Raw genomic sequence first — 9,658 nt, 5'->3', positions numbered from 1 at the left:
CAATAACAAACAAAAACTTCCTTTCAATCTAGTAAACATAGAGTGTACACAAGTTTACGTCAACAAAATTACATAAACGCTAAGCGACTCACCTTGTAATTAGGTGGCTTAAGATCTTACTACCAGTTGCAATAACTTGTTGCTAAAGCAACTGCGAGGCAATATGACGCTCACATAAAAAAGTTTTCAGTTCATATCTCTTTTATCTAATATAAGTTGCCAAATAATTATTTCTCATACAATGGTTCTTAACAAACAATTCATTTTCGTGACTTTTTTAACATGTCACGTCTATTTACCTGTCACGTCTATTTACCTGATTTCAAGTCAATATGAAAGTTCTTTTTTGACAATCTAACTTATCAGTCAAATACTGTAAATACCAGTAGATGTCACATTTCAATAGGTTGTTCAACAATAACTGGACACTGAACGTTTTACTTTCGCTCCTTTGAAAACAGACAAACTAACGGTAGTCACATTCAAGAAATTTACATTTACCGTTTTATCAGGCTCACAAGAATATACGTTTTCACCGTTTTGTTTTACAGAACAAATTATTTTTCTTGAACGTGCTTCTAAGCCAATTCTAACCATGTATTCTTAGTTTCTTGAATGGATCTCCACTCTTTCATCCGACTGAGAGAATGTACGCCACTAGGTTCTCCACTGAAAGAACCTATAAGTGCAAAAGCTTTATCTGAGATCTAACTTTTACATATTAATGGACCCTTATAAAGCCTAAATATTCTACTATTCTTTGTATGTACAACAGAACCCAAGTGTGAATGCAACAAAAACCACAAATCGGTTTGTTTTATTTTATATTTTCATTCCTGTATTTCGCTGTATTTATCATTTCTTTTTCCAAGTTTGATTCCTACGGTAGTCAGCCATTATGAGTTTGTTCTCCCTATTTACAGGTTCGTTTTCATCGTAACTTTCGTTTGTTACAATACCAAGATGTTTCAACATTAAATAATTATTTCTTTGCATACAAATGAAGACTTGCAGGGATGGCACCTAAACTACTACATACAGAATAATTGAAAAAATGGCAATTTAGTGTATATACCTCTCCAAAAAGTATCTTTTATAGTACACAGCAGTTTATTCAACCTATTTGTTTCTTTATAAATACGTTCCACAGTAGAGCTCTTCGGATGGTAAGGAGTCACATAATGAATTTTAATAGCGTATTCTTCCATTTTTGACTTAAATTTAGCTGATATAAACATACACCATTGCCTTCTACTATAGATTTCGAATTTAACATAGTTGCAAAATAGTAATATACTACCCATCTTAAAACACATTTGCTGGTGGAATTTATAAAGGAGAAACCTCGTCTAATATAGACTAAATTCATATAAAATTGACAAAGCAAATTTATTTTCATTATGACACGCTGAGTGTGAGATTAATAAATCAACTAAGAACATGTTTCTTACATTCTTTACAAAAAACACTTAGCAGAGGTCATGAAGCTTCAATCTTGCTTTGTTTACAAATGGTGCAATCACGTAAATTGTTGGTGATATCTCCGCATAGATTTTCAATAACAGCAGTCACTTATGAAACGTAATACATTTTAATACCAAAATGCCTTTGTTCATGATAATTTTGGATTACATCTTTCACAAGTGATGGTTTGATACAAGTTTTCCAGTAGTCAGGAAAATGGTAACTATAATTTAATAAAACTACATTCTCAATTTTGGAAAAATTCACCAACGTTGCGATTTTTAACCTTAACATAAGAGTCATTGGGTTTTTCCAAATATTTCGTGACTTTTCGTACTCTGGATGTTCTTTTCGTTTACTGATTATATCTTGCACAGCAAATTTATGAAGCAAGATGTCAACACTTCTACTTACTAACTTCGTACATTTCCGTTTCTGGAGACCAAATAATACGTGACAATGGATCGCTAAATTGATTATCCTGGCCTTTAATATACGAAATTTATACATCAAATCCCTGAATTTGTATACTCCGACGAGCAAGTCTAGAATTCCACTGTCGCAAATATACCAAAGACATGATCTGTAAAAATATTTACCTATCTTCCATACAGCAACTGAGACCAACATTTAAAAGGCACTCACCTTCAGTGACGTTGTAACTTTTCTCTGCGTGTTTTAACGTTCTACTATGGAAACCTAAAATATCGCCTTTACCATCTACTTGTTGAAAAAGAATGTTTCCTAATATTACTGCATTCTATGGTCAAACAGAAATCATCATCTAACAAAGGGTTTGTAAGCATTACCTCTTGAACTCTAAATAATTTTAAATTGATTAAAACTATCCCGGCAGATTTAATCCCAAATCCACTTTAGATTTTTGGCCAAAACTTTCAACGAATTTATCACATTATGGAAAAAACCTAGTACTCCTGCAAGTCTTAAATGTATAGGTCTAGAAAAATCTTTAGCACACTGAACACACAAAAAAATCTTTGGAATACTTTGATAAATGATACCAAACCCTAAGAAGCTAAATTTGGTATTACAAAAATACGATTTTGTAAATTTAATATCATACCAGCTTCGTGAACTTTTTGAAATATTTGACACAAAAATTGCAATTGTTCTTCAAAATTCATAGAAATTACAGACACGTCATCAATATATGAAACTACTTTTCATACAATCCTTCCCCAGGACAGTGTGTAAACGCATAATGAAAGCAGCTCTACCATCTATATAACAGAATGGTTATATAATATATTAATAGAATATATTAATATATTAATAGATTAGCTTATGGAATATATTATTAGATTTTACAATTCCAACACAAAGCTATATACTATCTACTTTCTTCAGTTAATCCTCGCACAGCCAAGCTCAAAATTATTACATAAACGTTCAAGTAGGGGACCTATGTAAACCCGTTAGAATTTGCATACAATTTGCTTTTATTGCCTTGGTTTCTTTACAGAACTCGTGTTGCATTGTTTATGTCTATTCTGAATTGATAATGTACTGTTAAGATATACATACAACTCCAAACGTTACTTTCCTATCAAATTTTCAGTAATACATTTTTTGCGTTACTATCTATATTTTGTATCTCGCTACATATCTTCTCGCAATTTATGCTTTTTTCATTCCGATTTTATGCACAGTTGTTTTACTTTACAGCTGTTACAGTCTTTCTGTACCTCCTACATACCCACCACTTGCAGGTTTCACATTTACCCTTAGACTCTGTATTCTGCTTTCTGTCGCACAAGAAACGCCATGTTCGTTTCTCTTCCTTTTGCATGTTTGTTTCAGTGTCATCATCTGACATATTTTAGGCGTGTTCCAATAAAAAAGTATTATGAAATCCTCAGGAAAGGCGTTTCTATGTGTCTATTGATACTGTAAATACAGATTGTCTCAAAAAATTCCCTTACATTGAGTAACTGTTATTATGACAGTTACAATTAATGTAAGAGGAGAGACCGTCCTCAAATATGACGTTTTGTATATAAAGTTGTGTAATTTTTGTAATCGGACGAGCCGTTTGGACTGTATTTTCTTTATGTCCCCAATGTTAAATGGGGATGGTTACATTTACATTAACCTACAACATAAGTGAATGAAGTTACTATCTTTTAACGTAATGTGTCAATGGCGAGCTCCCATTTCATACTGTAAATGGCAGCGTTGTATTTTCATTTGACAGACATACATCTGTATACTGTCCACCGCAAAGTAGTTGCAGTAAAGGAAACTTTGTAATCCTACTTGTTTTAGGCCTCCAAGACCATTTTTGTGGATGCTACTGCAGGCAATATTGGGTTTTAAACCAGATTTCCTTCCCCAAACTAGAAACAGCCTGCCTAAAGAGTGCTTGTGGCCGGAAATCAGTACAGAAATGAAGTAATTAGTTATGTAATGCTTTCCTTCCAATTTTCAGTATTTCTTTAAAAAAACTCGATAAGAATTTAAATAACTTGGTAAAGTGTGACAATATTTTTTTTCACTGATAAAGATAAGTTCTTTATCAGAGTTTTGTAAAAGTATTGTAACTTCGTACGTCACTGCCGGGATTCATGTCAAAATAATGAACGAAAATTTTTACGCTCTATGCTATTCTGGTGCTTCAGCTAGTCTTTCGAACTACAATATGTGGAAGAAAATATCTATTATAGTGTAAAATTCTGTGTCCGCTCCTCAGATTGTTCTAGTAGATTATAGTGGAAAGGGAACCAAATCAATTAAGGGTAAGGTTCCCTCTGTGAAGAAGTTGGTCCTGAAGTTTGTAATCTTAGATTTGTTGTAGTCAGTGACCTGAATTGTAATTGTCTGCTAAGCAGAGATTTGTTATCGCTAGTTAGTGTGATATGAGACTTCGGCAAGAAATCCGTTACCATAGAGTACAACTCTAACAGGTATAAGGTACCAATGAAGGAGTATGAACGCTGATCTCCCTTTTACCTTCTTCGAAGTAATGAAAAGGAAAGTAAAATGAAAATATTTACTAGACAAAATATTAATGAAGCTGGTTTACATTTGAATAATGTAATACTTGATGATATTGATTCCACTATTAAAAGCGAATTCGAAGATGCAGTTGTACCTATGCTAGACGTTCCAGTAGTCAAGACTTTAGACATTCATAGAAAGAACCTGATACAGGAATGGATGGATGGTTTCTTTTAAAACACGAATGCACTCGAAGATGTTGAAAATAATACTTTAATAGATAGGTCAAATGTAGAACAGATTAAGCAAGCACGTTTAAATGAAGCTGCTGAAGTAAATTTCTTGTGTCATTTTTACGGTGAACAAATTCAGAAATCTAATGAGGAAATACAAAATATAATAGTGTGAAATACAATAGTGTGTGTAACTTAAATAAAACGGACTCTGGTATTCAAAGTCATTTTCCCTCTCTTAACGAAATTAGTATGTAAGTTCACGAAATTGTAAACCTGTCTAATGTACAGAAGGAACAACTGCTTGAATTGTTATTGAAACATATATTATTTTTCAGTAATCTGCCAGGTAAGTATAATAAACTTCAGTATGCTATTGAAGTTTACCCTACTCGCTAACGCTCTCGCCTTCGGGGCAAGCGGTGCCGGGTTCGATTCCCAATGGGGACACTAGGTCGAAAAAAGAAAACTCGTTTTCTGGCCTGCCACAAAGAAAGAATTTTCCTTGGTTTTCCTCATTCACACCCAGGCAAATGCCGTGCTGGTACCAAACTTACAGGTCAGAGGCCGCTTCCTTCCTTCCCTAATCCTACATTCCTTAACTTTTCCCGGATTGTGTGCTCGCCGAGGGACGTCATACCTCAAAAACCTGAATGCTAAATGACTTTAGATACAAAAGCCCAGAAACTTAAGTCTTAAAACCTGCTATTGAAGTTGAAACTCATCAACGTATAGTAAAACGTCAGTATATTTTCCTTTTAAGTATAAAGAAAATATTGAAATCAAATAGCTGAATGGTTGGAATGTAGCGTTATAGAAGAATGTTCCAGTACATTGTCATCCTTTGCTATGTGTAGCCAACAAAAACTCAATAAACTCCGCAATGACGTGGATCCGTCTCAGTTGAACAAATTTGTTAAACTTAAACAGCTGAATATCAACAAAATCGAATATCTTCTCATTAAATTTCAAAGTACTTACAAAGGAATTATTTACATTACGAAGTACCGTGATTGAAGTCAGTTTTTCAGTACCAATGGACAGGTTTTCATAAAGGAACTTTACAAGGAAATAGCTTTTCTCTATGATGTTTACCGCTTCCAGGTCACTTCAGATCAAGGTAATAAATTTATCACAATTTTACTTTTCACGTCATGTAAATGTTACAAAATATCTAATTTAAAATTTTGACGTTGCTATATAATCAGAATGAGATGCATGAACGCACTGGCGATAAAATCGGGGAGTTCAAGTTTCAAATTCCGGAATCGGTCGTCATTACTGAGAAGTTTTGCACATGGCAGCTTTTGCTTCTAAATATACCGCGCAATTTTATTGGAAAATGCACAGTTTTAGTGTTAGTTCTCGATGAAATGTGACGAAGAGAGTAAGGCTTATTACTACTGTTAAACAGAGGAGGAAGTGTTTCATGTTATTGCATAAAATAATGATAGTGTTTTATATTAACTTTATTGTAATTAATTAAGAATGTCATTACTCGAGTCACTCACGGAGCAGGAAATCCTCTCCGAGCTCTTTGATCAAGCCGATGATATTGTTGAATAAGGAGAACCAAAAATTGCTACCAATACTTTGCCAGTTATCAACATACCACAAACGAGTGAAGAAAAAGACAATTGTGTCCAGGGGAGTTTAAAAATGTTCATTTCAGACGAGTATGTTGAAGATATAGGGCTACGTGAACCAGTAATGCAGGTAGCAGAAGACAGGCATTTCCAGACCGTAATGTCACACGTAGCTCATTATCACCCATAATGTTTCTTGATTCAAGTGCTGAAGTTTCTAAAAGTGATTCACATCCTCCACAAGTGCAAGTTAGAGTAAGCAATATGAAAATGAAAAACCAGGAGAAGCGTTTAAAGGGGGAAGCGTACACTGGATTTCGTAAAACTAAATCAGGGAAATATAGGCTGGAATGTGAAAAATCAAGCAGAAAGTTGGGCCCATGGTGTAACCACAAGATGGAGAAAGCAAAATCGAATCGCAGTTTCCTTTGTGCAACCATTACTAATGAAAAAGGTAAGAAACATTGTCCAATTTCTGAAAGCTGAACAGCTGGGAAGCTAAGCGCGAATTTGTAAAGTCCATGACTGACACAAGATAACCAATTCGACGTCATCAAGGGAATCCAAGCGAAGATAAGAAATATGAAGGTCATGACTGTTATCTAAAAGAATGCAGCCGGTTCAAAAGTTCTTGTTTGTCGCCAGTTTTTTCTTAGTACGATCGGGATTAAGAGGGACTCTTTTATGCGATGGGTACGAAATGAGAAATTACACTCATATGATGTGGACGAAAATGAGTTGATGGAAAATGAAGGGATCAGAAGTGAAGAAGCTTCAGGGATCAAGGCTGCACCGCGGGTGAAAGCTGTTAGCAAAAGGTCAGAGAGACATAAAAATGCTGCTGTAAAGACAAAGGCTATGGATGACTGGTTAGGATTACTGCCCAAAGTTCCTAGCCATTATTGTCGTGCATCTTCAAGCAGAGTCTATGTCGAAAGTACGTTCTTCAGTGAGGCTCATATGTATTGTGTATTTCTCAATTCGTGCAAAGAGAATTCACATTTTCATTCCTCGATTCGTTCATTTCAATGTCATTTGAAAAAGAGAAACATTTCCATCTTTAAGCCGCGGAAATATCAATGTGATAAGTGTGCAGCCTACACTAGTGGGAATTTACACAAGGAAGAGTACGATGAACATCGTGCAAGAAAACAAGAAGCTCAAGATGCTAAAAACAGCTCCAAAGCTTCTGCAAGCGAGGAAAAACTTGTGATTGAAATTGACTTGCAGAGCACTCTACTCAGCCCGAAGCTTGAAGTTAGTTCTCATTATTACAATCAAAAGATGCAAGTTCATAACTTCATGGTATATTCGCTCAACAACGAAGAGGTCACTCTCTATGTGTGGCATGAAGCAAATGGCGGAATAACGAGCAACGAATTCCCTTCATGCATTGACAATTATATGTCAGGAGTTCCAGAGAACTTTAAGCACATCGTAATCATTTCAGATGGTTGTAGTTACCAAAACAGAAACAGATTCTTGGCGAGTATGCTTTCAAATCTGACTGTAAAGAAGAACATTATCATAAAACAGTTAATACTAGAAAGAGGCCACACATACATAGAAGTTGACAGTGTGCATTCTTCCTTAGAGAGAGTTTTTAAATCACCAATTTACTCCCCAACGGATTACATTGCAAGAATGCATGTGGCTCCAGTAGAAAATAAGAAGTTCAACATAAAAGTATTATTGTCTGATTCTTTCAACAATTATGAAGAGCAAGCCTGCCTGAGTTCCCTCAGACCCGGTCGTAAAGCCGGAGATCCTACAGTTAATGACATCAGAAGCCTGTTATATCTCCCTTCCGGAGAAATTCAGTTTAAGCTTCGCCATCGCGATAATTGGAAAAATCTGCCCTTGAGGCGATCCAGTACCAGTTATGCCACTACTATGCCTAAAAAGCTCCACCATGGACGTATACCTATTACCAAATCTAAATATGATGATCTGATTGCTTCGTGTTCCTTGATTGAAGATGAGGACACAAAATGTTTTATCAAAATTTGGCTTCAAATAAACATAATGTTTTCTCGTCATGTCAGTTATTCTTTTCAGTTTTATGTTTACACATTAAAATTTCACTGTACAAGTTAGTGCTTTTTATTCTATTTTAGAACATAGAAGGAATCTAAAAAATATCTAAATTTCAGATTAATATCAGTAATACGGAAGAAGAAAAAAGCTGCCATGTGCAAATTAATACGGTCAAAACCTGCTGTGTGCATTAAGGAATTAATTATATATCTATATTTTGGCTTTCTTTTTAAACCTATTTTATTATGATTTGAGAAGGTATCAAGTTACGTCCAGCATCAAATATTAATTATAACATCACTTTTATAAAGCAAAAAATCTAACCAGGATACTGTTTTTTGTTTCTCCTGAAAAATTTACAAAAATGCACAAAGCAGGTTTTGAATTGCCGACGACGATATGCAAATCATGATCTTCAAATTTACGCAACAAATCAGTGGCTGTAAATTCATTCTTATGACCAGAAAATTTTCAAAATATTTCAAATCACGTAACTAAATATTTACCTCTCTTTCTTGTTTTTCCTTCGTTTCGTTATTTTTACCATAGAAAAAGTATTATCACTGTGGGAATCTGAAGAATCATTATTGTTTAGCACATACTTAACTAACTTCGAAATCAAGAAGAGGATCGATATTTTTACGTACACTAGTTTCAACTTTTCTTCTTTAACTTCACTTTCAGGTTCTACTTAACTTACGAACGTGAAAGACCTAATTTGGCTTTCAATCATACTTTGACACTGGTTTTCAACTTCTTTATTAACCTTTTGACGCAGACCAGGTTACTGTGCGGGTATCAATGAGTAAATAAAGGAAGAAATATAATCATCGACTAGCACCTAACTCACGTAGAATAATATAAGCAATTCCGAATTTGCTAGGTAAAAAAAACATTTTACAGTCATTTTTGAGCCATACTAACGAGATAACTTATGTCTTCATCAATTATTTGTTAATTACGTTACGTTCCTCGAAGATACGAACCAAAGTTAATATATCTGATATCATACTTTAAATACGTATCTGGTATTTAACTTTTCTATAGCACCTACAGAGGGAAACATCGTCTCAACCCTATCAGCGAGAGAAATTCAATATTTTTGAATCTATTATACTTAAAAAGTATCAACATTTTCCTTGGCGAAGATAATAAATTACATTGACGAACATTTTTTTGCAATTTTTCTCGATAACTTGTATTACAAATATAGATTAAGAGATCAAAGTATGATTTATACCACTACCAGTTTCAAACGGGTTGTCGTAACAAGTCTTGGCTACTTTAACTTTGATTCGGGAAATGAAACGAGTATGTGTGTACATTTTTGTTCAAATATTTTTAAATTTATTTTTCTTTCTCCATTCTTAATTTTAATTA

Source organism: Thermobia domestica, chromosome 3, assembly GCF_964235325.1.
Source record: "Thermobia domestica chromosome 3, izTheDome1.hap1.1, whole genome shotgun sequence".
In the NCBI taxonomy this organism is placed as follows: Eukaryota; Metazoa; Arthropoda; class Insecta; order Zygentoma; family Lepismatidae; genus Thermobia; species Thermobia domestica.
Note: the sequence above shows the minus strand (reverse complement) of the source record.